Genomic DNA, 16,467 nt, shown 5'->3' on the forward strand with positions numbered 1-16,467 from the left:
GTATTGAGTTTGCTTAAAACGAGATTAGACCCATGTTGAGAGATTTATCATGCTCCTAAGATCAAGACATTTATTCAGAAAGATTCACTCATCCGAAGTATTATTGCGTTAGAGGCATGGGCTATTCAAAAATATGAATATTTCAAGGAAATAAAAAGGAGCAAGTGCTCGATAACCTCGCAGAAAAAATGGACAAGTGTCCGGCAGTAGAATTAGGGGTACCTCGGTATCCACCTGAAAAAAAAGTGAGAGAAGAAGATGATAGCCCATGCTCCCTCTAATAAGCAATATGCTAGTAAGAGTTGACAAGTTTTTAATTTCTAAAGTCTTTGATATAAGAGTATGGCATTCTTCTCCTCGGATACCGTTTTGATCAGGCAACAGATGCAAGGTAAGTATGCTTGAGAATTTCTGCAAATTAAAACAGCCTCAGTGAGATATATAAAAGATAATGAGTGACCTAAGAGAACATATGAGGATAAAGGTACGCTAAATTTCTTTTTAAAAATATACAAAAACTCTAAGTGACAGGATTAAGAAGAAAGGACCTCTACTTTTGGCCATATTTTTCCCTGACTACGGTACACAGTGGATTTTTACAACACCCTACAGGTATGAAGAGAATGCTTTACAATGTTTTAACCCTAGATATTTTTCTTAACCATTCTTTTCTCGAGGACGAGTAAAAGCCTAAGTATGGGGGTGTTTTTTGACGGTTCATAAGTATCAAATTTAATTATCAAATAAACAAGGAAAAGGACCAATGTACAAACAACACGTAGAATTAGGGTTTGATCTGACAGAATGCCACGAGTTTTGTTGTTTATCTATTTCTGAATGGGGTTATCAGGAAATAAGGAAGAAAAGCCCACATGTCTGGTTTACATAGAGAATTTAATGTGTCGCGCAATTTTCTATCATCTAGAAGACTCCATAAGCCACGGGAATGAACGGGAGGCCGATCGGGCTTGGGGGCAGGGCGCCCGCCCTAACCCCCGAGGCGCCCGCCCTACCCCCCGAAGCGCCCGCCCTCCTCTACTGGCCAATCAGCACGAGTCTCGCGGATCATGCTCCACCGACCTAAAGAATCAAGGAGAACCGTTCAATCAATGTCGGTTTGATCCGACAACCTATATTCATTTGAAAAGACTATATAAGCAAGGCCCCCTAGCCCCTAGAGAGAAGAATCCAATTATTCATTAGCATATTTTCTAGACAGGATTGAGAAAGAGAGGTTCCTTAGGGTTTCCACCTCATAGGGAGTAGCATCCAATGTGAGAGTACACTAGTTCTACTAGATTAAGAAAGATAGAGTGGAGGTGTAGATCGGAGAAAGCCCGGCCTGTCGGTGTCTACTCCGAGGTTGTACCTGTGGGATCAAGTCTCCTAACCCGAGACTTTCTCCTAGGATTCTTCAGTATTTCGACTTCTAAATTCTAGTAAGTTCTTCGTTTTATTGTTCTTTGGTTTATGAGTTTACTTTGATCTCTTCACGTAGAGTTTAGAGTAATCATCTCTAGCGTAAACGTGGTGTTTGGGCTAGGATACTCTTAGATATCCCATGACTAGCTGGACCGTGGTAGTAGCAAAGAACGTGACATTTCCGAGTTACCTTTGTAGCCCGTATCCCTTTAGCAGGATCGATAGGGTTTATAGGTGCGGGTCGAACATCCTCTGTGGTGTCTAGATTCCATGAGCCTCCCCAACAGAATAGTAGATCATCATTACCAAGTTTAGAACAAGAGTGCAGTTGTAGTTTTCTCTATACATCACTCACATCGAGTCACATAGTTTGTAGCCTAAAGGTTAGTAGTAATAGACCGGGTTAGTCAAATGCACGCTTTGTCCTAGTGGTAAAAATATAAATACGATACTCTAGATAATATCCCAGGTGAAGTGCTCACCGATATCCGTGCGCTTGCGGATTAATTCTGATTGCGTTACTGTTGGTGCAAAAGCTGATCTGCAATCACAAAGGGCTAATACCCGATGCAAACGTTAACGCGTGCCATCCGATTTGACCTTGCAATCGACGAAGGTGGTAACTCGAACACGTTGGTCCCAACAAGAGCGATGCGCCCGGATGTCACGGCCAAGAGGTGCTCACGCGGAACTTGAGAACAAGCCGAGATTGACTCGACGAATTCTTAAGAACTCGTAGTAAAAAGAAAATATGATGAAGTCGTCAAAAAAGTAGATGCTGGAATATGAGTAAAAACTTGTGTTTTATTGATTGATAGATCATTCATTACATTGCCCTAGGGTCCACATTTATACCCTGTCCAAAGAGCTACAACCAGACACAACTAGGACTCGAATTCCAAATTAAACGGAACCCGTATACAAAATGAATCCTAATAACTAAGGAAAACATTAAACTATCCACCGTAATCGATCAGGACACTGCCATGAATCAATCGTCAACCTCCACGCTTTTCTTTAGGGTCATCGGCAAACTACCTGTTACAGCCGTCGGCAAACACCGACACTGGTCATCGGCATGAATACATCACCACTTGTGGACTTGGTCATATTTGGTTGTTTCCCAATCAGCAACCACCTTCATCGGCAACTCCCCTATAGACTAGTCACCATTCCTCCACCTGCCGATCTACATCTTATTAACTCTAGACACGTGCCCAAAGATACGTGTCCAAAAACGTTGTCAACACATGCCCCCCAATTTCAGAGTATAAAATCATTAATGCTCCAAAATTCTCCTCATTAATGATACCTTTCCGCAATTACTTCCCTTGATTGATAATTAATTACCAAATCTAAACAACCTCGGCCTGATTCTCCTGCAGATTCTTTGAATTCCTCAACTTCCCGAACTGAATCTCTCCAGAACGCTCATCGACAATATTACCGTTAGAGAAAACTACCGATGGACCGACCACGCGATCTTACACAGTAAGATATCTTCAAAATCGTGACCGCTTGCTGTCAAATCACCAGCACAATCCCTTGATTATCGTGCGAACAGTTACCATATCCACCTGAACACCCTCGGATTTCATGGTTGCGGCAAAGAGATAAGTCAGATTTGCCCCTCCCCGTTTTGTTCTATAAATACTTCCTTCTCCGGTACTCTTTCTCCATCTTGTCATTCTACAGCCTCAAATCCACCTTCCTGGTGGCGGCATTGCCTGAGAACTCCAAGAACTCCAGTAAGGGCCTCCTCCATCAATCTTCCAAGTCTTCGATCTCTCCTCTTCCTTGGGAAGAAATGGCAATCAACTTCATCGTTCCTGAGGTCAGCCTACCATCTCCTTTCTGTACTTTTTGTTGTACTCCTGTTCATCTGCGATTCTTTTTACTGAGGACCCTCCTTTTTTTTTCTTTTTGTTCCTTCATCCTCAAAACTCTTTAGGATTTGGCCGATAAGATCGTAATTCCTACCGATCAACCTCACTTCCAATGCCTCGGCCTGTTAGGAAATCTAGATCCCACCGATCTGATAAATGCAGAGACAAACAGAATCCCCTTCAGAGCCGAGAACTTCTCCTTAGATCTGTGGAAAGATGCTTTTCGTTCCTGGCCTAGTCCTACCAAGGGATGGAAAGACTGGTTCCTGAGAGTCAGTCATTCAAATGAAATCCAATGGGGTGAGCAGAAACTAGACCAATGCATCAGATTATCCATTGCTGATATGGAGAGGAACGAGTCGCTGCTGATAGCTGCCTCGTACTTTTGGTCAGACACACTTAACGCTTTTGTATTCGGCCATGGCCATGCTTCACCCACTCTTGCCGATGTACTCATGCTTACTGGCTTACACATATCAACTGCCGATAATAGTCATCTGTTTGATACCAAGCCCAGTTCTTAGGTAGAGACTCACGCTATCGGCGGTTGGTCTGGGTATATTCAGAAATACCGAAAAACAGGACCTGTTGGGGAAAGGGAACAAGCCATTTTATTGAATATGTGGCTGGATAAGTTTGTATTCTGTCACCGATCGGCAGGACCAACTTCTGTCTATCTATCGGCAGTAGAAAGACTGGCCAATGGTGGCTGATTTCCTCTTGGCCGATATCTGCTTGGCTCTGTTTATCACCTCCTTCACCAGGTAGCTAAGAAACTCCTGTTAGGCTAACCCATCGGCAACTTAGGGGGACCCTGGTGGTTCATCAACATATGGCTTAGTGTTCACATGCATAAGCGCCTTCAATTCAACCTTTTCACACAGCGCTTCCCCAAAGATATAGCCGAAGATCATGAGCTGGATGAAGAAGAATCGGCAACTCGCTCCCCCTTGAACTATGGTGAAGCTACCATAGTTCTACCTGGTACCGGTGGTAATGAAGATCAGGTTAGCCGATTTTTTTAGACTCTTTATGAGGGTCTGACCAAAGAACAGCGGGCATGGATGCCTTATGAGGACCTAGACACCAGATTTCCCTTGACTTTCCATCCCTTTGATAATGCTCTCAACAAGGACCATGATCTGATGATGGCAATCATCACCCCGAGAGCTATACCAGTGAACTTCCAATCTTACCTATGAGTTCTACAATCCATCGACATTGGCTCGCCAATTAGCCTTCGGACAACTGCCGATCGTGCTCTGCTATGCCGATGTGGTGAAACCAAGGGAGATCATCACCAGTGGTCTTGAGTGGATCAGAATAGCTCAACTCCCACCAAATGCCGATACATCAGATATCGACTTATTAGCTTGGATCCCAGCTCTATTCATCACACAGGCGTACAAACAATGGTGGGCGGAGTGGAAAGAGCATTTGTTCTACAGATCGGCTCTTACATACCGCGGTATGATTGACTCTGCGTACAAGGTCCCCGAAAACACTGTAAGTTTTCAACTGATGCGTCAATCCTATTACTTTTGCTCTTATCGGCAACTTACTTCCTCTGTGTTACATAGGTCAATGATACTCCACCATCAGTAAGCAGAAGTGGCAAGCTGATCGAACTCCTCCCATCGGGCCCGATCTCCTTGATCGGCAACAACGCACCAAGTTTGGCAGCTCTAATGAACCGGGGTGTGCGTTTCAAGAAGATCACCACCAAGCGGGTCAAGACATCTCCATCGGTCGCTGCTGCTGCTTTGGCGCAAGCTTTCAAGGTAGAAAGTTTTTATCTCTTCAATTTATACCGATTCCATTCTATACTTACACAGTTCTTTCAGGATACATCGGCTGCTATGGTTACTTCATCGGTAACTTTCACTGTTTCAACCAAAATTCCATCAATACTCTGTTACAATTGTAGTTATGAAACTTTTATTGTTGTATCAGCAAACTGGAAAATCGGCAAAGACCAGAAGTACCAAGACAACTGCCGATGCCCCCCAGTCCAGCCAAGTAAAAAGAAAGGGTCCCAAGAGTACTAAGTCACAAGCAAAACGCCAGAAGACAGCAGCGCCTCCTCCTCCTCCTCCAGGGTCACCGATTCATGTGGAATCGTCCCCTTCTTCACCAGAGACTCAGACACAACAAGCACCATCTCCACCTCAGCCACAAGAAGAACCTCAGCTAGAAGAGACATTAGCCGATGTAAATGAGCAGACCGCCGATACAGTGGGTTCAATCATAGCATCGGTAGTTTCCTCAATCCAGACAAGCACTGCACCCCCTCAAGGTAAAGCATTGTCTATTAAATCATTGCCGATGGACTTAACTTTCCAACTTATGATTATCTTTATTAATTTTCAGCTGGCATTGTCCCAGCGGCAACTCCGACAGATCAACCTATGGCACTACCGGCCTCAACTAGCCAGAGGCGGGAGATAGCTTTGAAACAAGTAAGCTATTTGATTCATCCTTTATTTCACTAACATTTAGTCATCAAATAACCTATCTCCTTTTCTTTTTCAGGAACAAGATTCTCCCGACAGCCTGTTTTCCTTCGCTATCGAAATTTCCGTTGATGAAGGTGAAGAAGCAAGCTCCTCTCAAGCCATCAGGATTTCATCAGCAAAAATTAGAGCCAAGCTGGAAGATCTGTTGGCCCTGCTTCATCAAGATACAGCTCAACTGGTTGATGACTCTGATCCAGCGAAGGCTTTGTTTAAAGCTCTCAGAGGCCAAATCCCTGCCAATGCCGAGGAGACTCTTTTTCAGGCTGCACACTTAGAGAGCCGCCAACTTCAGTATCAAAAAGCTGCCCAACGCCTTGCCAATAGAACCACTCATGCCCAGCTTTTAGAGGAGGTAATGAAAGTGAAGCACCTTGCCGATGAGAAACACAAGAGCATCGGCATTCTGAAATCCTCCGGAGATACGCTGAAACAAAAGATCTCCGACCTATCGGCAAAAAGGGAAGCCCTGTTGGCAGAGCTTAAGCAAGTAGAAGAGGCTCTATCCCAAGCTCAACAAGAAGAAAGTCAGCTGCTTGAAATGATCAAGACCCTCAAACAAGAGCGAAACATTCAAGCCCGCAAGGCATTGCAGATGAAGAAGAAGCTGAAGCCAGTGGAGGGTTCTGCCGATGAAGACATCAGGGAGATAGAAGAAGCCGATCAAATTCGTCTGCGCGCTATATCGGTGATCCAAGCTCTACTGAATGTATAATCTTCTCATCGGCGGCGTGTTTTGCTCTTTCTTCAAAAACTTGTTGATTGTTTTGGTCTAGCCGATAGGACTGTTATCGGCATCCTTTGAAACATCGCATTCAGTCCCAGATACATTTCAATCCAGCCGATAGGAGTGTTATCGGCACTTAAACTTTTATGCATCGACCCATATGCTCGGGTAATACTTCTTTAAATATTTTCCATTTAATGCTCTGGAAAATTCAACTCCTTCGAGAGTTTCCAAAATATAGGCATTACCAGGAGCAGACCGACTTACCCGATAAGGACCTTTCCAATTGGGAGACCACTTGCCAAACTTTGAACTTTTAGTCCCAATCGGTAATATTAGTTTCCATACCAAATCTCCATCGGCAAATTCCTTAGTATTTACCTTTTTATCATACCATCTGGCTACTCTCTTTTTATTTTCTTCTATACTTATCAAAGCCCTCAGCCGATGCCTTGCTAAATCATCTAACTCATCTTTCATTAAAGTAGCATAGTCATCGGCAGCGAGCTGATCTTGAAAAGATAGTTGCCTATATCCTGTCTTAATTTCCCATGGTAGCACGGCATTGTGTCCATACACTAACTGATAAGGTGAAACTTTAGTTGACCCATGGCATGCCATCCGATACGACCATAAAGCCTCACTTAGCAATGTATGCCATCTTCTAGGATTTTCTTCAATCTTTCGTTTGATGAGTTTAATAATTCCTTTGTTAGATGCTTCGGCCTGCCCATTGGCTTGAGCATAATAAGGAGAAAAATTCAACACCTTAATTCCCATACCGATTGCAAATTCATCAAACTCTCCCGATGTAAACATAGTACCCTGATCGGTAGTAATTGTTTGAGGAATACCAAATCGGTAAATAATATGCTCTTTCACAAAACCAATCATATCGGTCGATGTAACTTTCTTCAAAGGAATAGCTTCAACCCACTTAGTCAAATAATCAGTGGCAACTAAGATAAATTTATGCCCTTTGCTCGATAGTGGGTAAATCTGACCAATTAGATCAATAGCCCATCCCCGAAACGACCAAGGTTTAATAATGGGATTCATGGCTGATGTGGGTGCCCTTTGAATATTACCAAATTTCTGACATCCTTGACACCCTTTGAAATATTTAAAGCAATCCTCAAGTATAGTCGGCCAATAATACCCATTTCTCCTAATCATCCATTTCATCTTAAAAGCCGACTGATGTGCTCCACACACTCCTTCATGGATTTCACCCATCAAACTTTTAGCTTCATCATCACCTAAACATTTGAGAAGAACTCCATCTATAGTTCGATAATATAATTCATCCTCGAGTTGCACATACTTGGTAGCTTGAAATCTGATACGTCTTTCAACCCTTTTAGATGGATCCTTTAAATAATCAATGATCTCCTTTCTCCAATCATCGGCACCGATTGCCGATAACGTGTTTAATATGGGTTGATATCCCGAGGCATGCTGGGCCAACCGATTAGCCTCCTCATTATGTAATCGAGGAACATGCTCTAATTGGAAATCCTTGAATTCCTTCAATAGTCGCATACTTTTTTCATAATAAGTTATCAGAACTTTGCTTCAGCATTCGTAACTTCCAGCCAACTGATTTATGACCAGCATAGAATCCCCGAAGATTACGACAGCATCGACACGAACTTCTTTTAATAATTCCAACCCCTTGATCAAAGCTTGATACTCAGCTTGATTATTCGTCGACGTGGCAACAATCGGCAAAGAGAATTCGTACTTCCTTCCCTGAGGGGAAATTAGTACTATGCTGATTCCTGCCCCCTGGTCACAGGTAGATCCATCAAAGAAGAGTGTCCAAGGAACAATTTCCAAAGTTTCCACTACACCACAGTGTTGAGTCACAAAATCAGCCATAACCTGTCCTTTTACTGCCTTGGCCGATTCGTAACGTAGATCAAACCCCGACAGCGCCAAAATCCATTTGCCAATTCTACCACTCATAATCGGCATAGACAACATGTATCGGACCACATCATCCTTGCATATAACAGTGCATTCGGCTGACAGCAAATAGTGCCTCAACTTAATGCATGAAAAATATAGGCATAAATATAATTTTTCTATTGCTGAATACCTGGTCTCAGCATCAATCAGTCTTCTACTTAAATAATAAATTACACGCTCCTTCCCTTCAAATTCTTGAATCAAACCCGAACCGATGACCAGCCCATCGGTAGACAAATATAATTTGAAAGGCTTTCCTTGCTGAGGTGGAATCAGAACTGGAGGATTTGTTAAATAATTGTTGATTTCATCCAAGGCTAATTGTTGCTCTTTTCCCCATACAAACTCTTGATCGGCTTTCAATTTAAGCAAAGGACTAAAAGCACGAACTTTACTAGACAAATTAGATATAAACTGTCTGATAAAATTTACCTTACCGATCAAAGACTGGAGTTCAGTTTTGTTGGTAGGAGCAACTATTTTATTGATGGCATCAATAGATCTCCTACTAATTTCAATTCCTCTTTGATGCACCATGAAACCAAGAAATTGCCCTGCCGATACACCAAATGCACACTTATTAGGATTCATTTTTAAACCATGCTTCCTTGTGCATTCCAACACCTTTCACAAATCGGCAAGATGTTTTGTGAAATCTCTAGACTTAACCACCACATCATCAATGTAAATCTCTACCAGCTTGCCAATGAACTCATGAAAGATAAAATTCATAGCCGTTTGATAGGTAGCACCAGCATTTTTCAAGCCAAAGGTCATGACTATCCATTCAAACAGCCCAACATGACCAGGACATCTAAATGCAGTCTCTGGAATATCTTCCTCAGCCATGAATATCTGATTATATCCTGCATTGCCATCCATGAAGATAATTATTCGATGTCCAGCTGTAGCATCAACTAGCAAATCAGCAACTGGCATTGGGTAACCATCCATCGGCGTAGCCTTGTTAAGATTTCTAAAATCAATGCAGACTCGAAGCTTCCCATTTTTCTTGTAAACTGGAACAACATTGGAAATCCACTCGGCATACCGACACTACCGAATAAATTTAGCTTCAATAAGCTTAGTTATTTCGGCCTTAATATCACGAAGAATATTAGGATTACATCGGCGAGCTGGCTGCTGATGTGGCCGAAATCCATATTTGATAGGCAACTGATGTCAACAATGGATCGGTCTAAACCAGGCATCTTAGTGTAATCCCAAGCAAAGCAATCTTTATATTCCTTTAACAAATCGGTTAATTGTTGCTTACACTCAGAATTTAACTTAGCACTAATAAAAGTAGGTCTTGGCTTATCACCACTACCTAAGTCTACTTCTCTTAAATCATCGTCCGATGTAAACCCCTGGCCTAACTTTCCATCATCGACGAACCTATCCATTAAAACTCCTCATCAGAACCGACTACTTAGATTGGTGGAATTTCATAATCGGCAACTTTGAGGAAATCCTTCTCCCAAATCTCTCCCGAGATGCACCTGGTCCTTTCATAGGTATCTGCTTCTACCGATGCTATGACATAAGAAGAATCTCCTAGGACAATCTCAATCTTGTCACCTACCCACTGAACCAAGCATTGGTGCATTGTTGATGGGATGCAACAATTGGCATGGATACAATCTCTCTCTAGTAACAGATTATAAGCACCCTTTCCACTGATCACAAAGAAAGTTGTCGGCAAGGTTTTGCTGCCGATGGTCAACTCGACGCATATCGCTCCCTTAACTAGAGACACATTTCCTTCAAAGTCCTTCAGCATCATATCGGTCTTGGTCAAATCTTGATCTCCTCTCCCAAGTTTCTGATTTACTGCATATGGCATAATATTAATAGCAGCCCCACCATCAACTAATATCTTGGTCATTGGCTGCCCATCAACCCTTCCTTTAATGAACAGGGCTTTAAGATGCTGCCTTTCATTGTCGGCAGGCTTTTCAAAGATGGCCGTCATCGGATCAAGAGCCAACTGAGCTATTTGGTCGGAAAAATCCAGCTCCTTATCATCACTGGACGGCGCAAGGAACTCCATCGGCAACACAAATACCATGTTAACATGTGTTGATGGCCCTTTCCCTTTAGGGTCCGGTTGCTGCTGATTTTCAGATTTGCCAGAATTCTCTCCTTTGCTCAAATCTTCTCGTCTCTCACGCTGCAGCCTTCTTTTCTGTGTCCTAGTCAGCCCCTCTGGACACCATGGAGGAAGTTGCGGCTGCCTTACCGATTGCCGACGAACTCCTCTTGACTCCACTCGGTAAGGATTGGCATCTCTGCAAAATATGAACTCATCGGGAACTCGTGCATCTGCCATCTCCTCAAGTTCCTCTTGGTTCTTAGGAAAGTATCCAACACGGTCACCAAGTCGGTCGTGCACACTGAGCCTGCCCCCAGCCGATTATGAACTGAGGCTCTTCCCCTAATCGGCTCATTAAATCGCCGATCATCGTTCTGATACTGCCGATTAGGTCTATCATACCGATCATAACCATTGCACTCAGGGCAGTCTCTAATAGTGGGCAACTTGATGTTTTGTTCCCAGCAATGGATAAAGAACGGGCAATTCCAATGATCCTTATGCCGATTCCATTCCTGCCGGCGTCTTTCTTCTTCCCGACGATGATCCTCCTATTGGCGCCGATACCGATCCTCACGTTGCTGCCAAGTCTCCCGATGCCTTCTATGAGTTATCATAATGCCAGATTGGGGAGGCCTTCCTGAGCTGGTTCCTTCCTAGACTAGACCCTTGCCTTTAGCGTCATCGGTAGTAATATGATGTTGAGGATCCACCGATGCACTTCTTTCAGCTGCCTCTGACGTCAAGACCTTGGTTTTTCCCTTAGCATCCAACATATTTGTTGGGAAAGGATGTTGATCGATCTTCATCGGCTACTGAGCTTTAGAATTATCAAACTTGATTCTCCCAGATTTTATAGCCAATTGCAGCTGTTGCCTGAAAACCTTGCACTCATTTGTACCGTGAGATGTTGTATTGTGCGACTTGCAATATTTCATCTTCTTTAATTCTTCAGCCGATGGGATCACATGATTGGGTGACAACTTGATTTGCCTCATCAACAAATGACACCTTTTTATTCCATGCTCTCTTAGGCTCAGAGGGTCTGATGTCTTGGTCAGAAATCCTCTGCACCAAGTGACTTAGGCTCTCGAACTCTTGAGAAGCATATTTGTCTTTGATATGTGGCAGCAATCCCTGGAAAGCCAAATCGGCTAGCTGCCGATCATCCAGAACCAGACTATAGCACTTATTCTTAACCTCTCGCAACCTCTGCACAAAACATTCAACCGATTCATCATTGCGTTGCTTCAACCTGACTAAATTGGTAATCTTCTTCTCAAGAACTCCAGAAAAGAAGTATTTGTGGAATTGTTTCTCTAGATCGGCCTAAGTGATTACTGAGTTAGGAGGTAACGAAATAAACCAAGTAAAAGCCGATCCAGATAAAGATGATGAGAACAAGTGAACCCTTAATTCATCTTTGTTAGGAGCTTCCCCACATTGGATGACAAACCTATTAACATGTTCCATAGTTAATGTATCATCCTGTCCAGAAAACTTGGTGAAATCTGGTACCTTGTACCGATTTGGAAGCGGAATTAAGTCATATGCGGGAGGATACGGTGTCCGGTAAGAGGTAGTGTTGACTTTGGGTTTTATCCCAAATTGGTCTCTCATCACTTCAGCTATCTTATCGGCCCAATAAGCATCGGCATCTTGCCGATGAGGCAGCTGTGGATCTGGCACCTGCTGATAAGCTTCTACGTGTCTCTGAGGTGCACGATCTGCATGGAACATTGGATTAACCATCTGACCACTAATTTGCTGACCAAGATTCATTGGCTGGTTGACCAACCCTTGATTCTGAAACCCAGGTTGGATTTGTCCTTGTTGAAACCCTACAGCCTGATGATTCTGCTAAGGCATCTATGGAAAGACAAACTGCCCAGTCCATCCACTGTTAGCATTCATCGGCATAGGCCCTGCCGATGACTGGTAATTGGGCATCATCATTGAATTGACATACCCTGGCTATGTCATGAACCTCTGCTGCATCGGCATTGAATCTGCTGATGCATTAGGCATCTGGAACGTTGGGGCTTGAGAATTCCCAGTGTAAGGTCTTGTAGTAGTAGTTGTAGTGTACTAGGGATTTTGATTCATCGGTGGATTTGGAGGTGCCGATGCCATAGGAGCCTTGCCTATCACGTCAGCCACTTGAGATGTTCCAGGACCTTTTGCCATGAATTCTGGGGGCATACCATAACCCCACTAGTTGGGAGGAACAGTCCCTGACATTGCCGATGCCAATAGATCTGTGGCAAGCTTGATTTGCCCATCTGATGTTGATGGATTGATCGTCATTGGTGTAGACTACGCATTAGTGATCCCTAATGTGCTTGGAGGAGAAGTAACTTCTGTACCATCAACGGCTGTAGTAGCCGATCGAGCTGTGACCAATGATGTCACGGAACCGTCCAAATTATAAGAGCACAAGTACAAAAACAATCGTCGAAGTGATCAATTTATCATACTTGAGCCCATATAATTCTGGTAGTCCATCAAAATCACGAGGGATTTCAAACCAACCAACATACAAGCCAAGATCGTAGTGATTCAACATAACAAGTCACACGTTACATGCATTTCACAAGTAGTTCAAGTATATCGGAGTTCGTTAAAATTATTACAACTCAAGTTTACAAATAGCGGAAGCAAAGTAATTTGAAACCAATATCACTTTTATTTCAAATACATGCCTGTACCATGGTCCATTCCAACTAAAGCATCATAGATGAGGTAAGTAGGAAGGATCATGCCCATGATCTTACTCCTTCCCTATAGCAGGAGTCATCCAAATCTTGCAGTAGCTATGATACATCACAACCTGAAACAAGTGGGAATAAATCCTGAGTACGAGAATGTACTCAGCTAGACTTACCCGTCATAAACCAGAAATAAATGACACCAAGGAGTATGCAAGGCTGATATATAAGTGGAGCTTGTTGGATAACATTTTGCATAAAAAGCTTAAGTATAAATAGTTAAACCTTTCTTATTTAGCATCCATTTAATTCTCATTAACCTATCAACTAGATTAGCACCTGTACTATAGCAATCACTTGATTAATATCAATCAATAATAACCATATCAGGTTTATCAAGGTTGTGATCATCATCATCATCATAGAACCATTAAGTTATTTAGTGAATGCTACGTTTGCCGCTGCTTTGTCAAGTTCTCACTATCCGGGAGAGACGGCGATTCGAATAGATTCCTATCCAGCTGGAGGGGTATTCCTAGCACTCACCCAAGCATCCTCCGTCGGAGAGCAAACAGGTCACCTTTGGTACGACTCAGGAATCGCGGTTCCGATCAGCGCCGCACTCCCAGGGCTACCACTCTGCCAGGGAGGTCAGGAATTTTAACTCACCTGCCTTTGGACTTACGCCAATGGTCCCCCGCACACCGCACTTCCTCCGGTAGTGTGCACTTTATACTTACCAGCCTTCCGGCCTGAGTCATATTACTAGGCTTCGTGGTCGGAATGAGTTATCCGGCCAACTAAGTGTTAGGCATGCCTTCAACATGACAAGAGGACGTACAACGGTCGGTCCTTAATCGACACAGACGGGGATAGATCCACACCCAAGACCTCCATGCCTTGTTGCTTCAATATCATCATCCCGCCCGGTCTCCTTTCATATTATTAACACATGGTTCTTTTCCACGATAGCAAATATAGCCAACCATGATCTGGAATCCACCTATATACTGCAGGTGACAGAAAATCACCTGGCTTCTACCGAGCTAAGCATGGCTAAGCATAGACGTGATCCTGACTAATTAGGATTCAGGTTATATATATACTGGACAAGGAAGGGTATATATATGCAGCAAGGGTTTCATCCAACTCCTATACTTAATGCAACAATACATATATAACATATATATACTCATTCACTTTCAGAAAGTAGGAGGCTTATAATGCTCCGGGGCTTGCCTGGAATCCGACACAAGTCAATTAAGTTAGCTTGCACCGTCTTGACGACATCTAAGGTGACAACACTTGCGTAGTCCTTCCATCATCCCGATAGGTCCACCATCACGTCCTTCACGTGGTTCATCTAGCGTACCTACATGAGATGCAACATGCAAGTGCATGAACGTATAGAAGTGCAATAGACAAAGCATCACAAACAAGAAGCATGGCAAGAGCATGGTTACAATAACATACTTAAGCACATCTCACTACTCAACTTAATGATTACACAACCAACATGCTAAAACAACAAAGAATGCAACCAAGTATATCAGGCATGGCATACATGTTTCACAAGATCTCAAGTGTAATAACTTGGCCATTATCAAAGACATGAGTCATACATAGCAATATACCAAGCAACAGCAATAAAAGAAATCTGCCATTTTTAGGACTGTTAACAGCAGCTGAGTAAATAAATCATAACTGGAGTTACACAACTCCAGAAGACATGAATTGAGACATTCTGGAAAGCTTAAGCAATTACCTACATTTGATATTTAGACATAAAAGCATGATTCGCAACTTAAGCTTGCTGAAATTATAAATTTCCAGAATCTGTCCCTGACAAACAGAGAGCAGCCATTTCTGGAATCCAACTTTGAACGGACATAACTCACAAACCACAAGGCTAAATATTACCAAATGAATTATCTACAACTTTGCTACAAACAAGATTCCCAGAAAACATCATTTACATATTGTAAATCAAACAGTTCCAGAAACTGTCCAGAAACAACAATTGCAACAATTAATTATTTAACTTATGTTTCAAACATGCATTTGAGCAAAACCATTGTTACCAAAAGTTTACACATAGTTAAAGAACACCAGAAAACATAGTGGTCACTACCAAATAAATTTATTTAATGCATTTCTTAATTTATTTGGATAATAAGGTGAATTAAAGAACATATACCAAAAGTACACAGTAAATTCCACCAAAATTACAGTAGCCTCTACATACTATAAATAGACTATTATACAAATTTCATTGTATTTTAACAAACATAGCAGTCTCTATGAAAAACACAAATTGCTATTGCAATTAACCATGTGAGAGCAAGATAAATCTAAAACTCACATTTTCTTCAAACACATGACCATAATATATATCAACATGATACAACAATATCACAGAATTGTACTGGAACACCATTTTCCATTTTTAGATTTTATTTATAATTATAAAACATTTATCAAGCCCCATAAAGACATCTCTGTCTAAAACATGGATGGAATCTATCATGCTTCATTAAACAGCCATAACTTGAGTTTCATAAGTCCATAAATTATGGTTATGTACTTTCTAGAAAGCTTACTAAGTTGTGAACAACTTTGTTATAAACATCTAGAGCTAAATCTACCGCTAACAAGGTCTTACATTACAAACAATGCAATCCAGTCTGGGTTTAGACAGAAACTGGAACAGTACTTTAAACCACTATAACTAAACATGTGCTTAACCAAAAATTGTGCCATTCATATTTTTGGAAGGCTTATGAAAAGTACTACAACTCATATATTTTCATCCAGGCATGATTCACAACCTAACTGAGCCAAACAATATAAACATGCAGAACTACTCAGAATATGAGCAAAGCAACACAGGGCATTTGTTATTTTTATAACTCTTAATCTGTCATTCCTAAATTCATGCAAATTTAACCAGATATCAAATATTATATGAAAATAATGTTAAAAATAATACAGCGGTTATGAAAAAGACAAATATAACAAGCAATTAAAACCGAACTGCACAAATCTATTTTTACCGTTTAAACTTCAAACTAAAACATGAAATAATATAGATCTACTGCATAGAGAATTTCACAAGGATTCCAAAAAGGACACATTTGCTATTTTA

The sequence above is a fragment of the Sorghum bicolor genome, chromosome 4 (assembly GCF_000003195.3).
Source record: "Sorghum bicolor cultivar BTx623 chromosome 4, Sorghum_bicolor_NCBIv3, whole genome shotgun sequence".
NCBI classification, from domain to species: domain Eukaryota; kingdom Viridiplantae; phylum Streptophyta; class Magnoliopsida; order Poales; family Poaceae; genus Sorghum; species Sorghum bicolor.